Genomic DNA, 670 nt, shown 5'->3' on the forward strand with positions numbered 1-670 from the left:
CGCCGCCGCCCTCGCTCGCTTGCCCCGAGCCCTTCGCGCTGCCGGAAGTGCAGGCCGCGCGGTTAGTCTGCGCCACGCGGTCGCTCTAGGATCTTGGCGGAGTGGCCCTCTATGGTCCCGAGCCCACCGGAAAAAACCGCTCTTCGTTCCTTCCTGCCCTTTTGTTTTCGTCTCGTATCCCTCGAAAGGCCTCGTGTGGCCTCCCAGGAGCGCAAGACCTGTGGCTGTCTCCCTTTGTGGTGGAGGAGCCACCAACAGGCCGGGAGCTGCAGCCAGAGTTTCAGGGCTTTTGGACTCAATACCAGCCCGTTCGACCCCGAGACTTCCTTGTACAAATAGTAATTACTGATTATATGGAGGTACTTCTGGAGAGCCTAAACTATTCCTGATACTTTTGAGTCACCTTATTTAATTATTCCAAAAACCCCCTACAAAATGGGAACGATCATACTCTTTTTAAATTTTTTTTCCTTAAATGTTTTTATTGGAGTATGCTGCTGCTAAGTCGCTTCAGTCATGTCCGAGTCTGTGCGACCCCGCAGACGGCAGCCCACCAGGCTCCCCCGTCCCTGGGATTCTCCAGGCAAGAACACTGGAGTGGTGTGCCATTGCCTTCTCCAATGCATGAAAGTGAAATCAGTCGTGTCCGGCTCTTAGAGACCCCTGGACT

Source organism: Bison bison, unplaced genomic scaffold (genome assembly GCF_000754665.1).
Source record: "Bison bison bison isolate TAMUID 2011002044 unplaced genomic scaffold, Bison_UMD1.0 scf7180017864341, whole genome shotgun sequence".
In the NCBI taxonomy this organism is placed as follows: domain Eukaryota; kingdom Metazoa; phylum Chordata; class Mammalia; order Artiodactyla; family Bovidae; genus Bison; species Bison bison.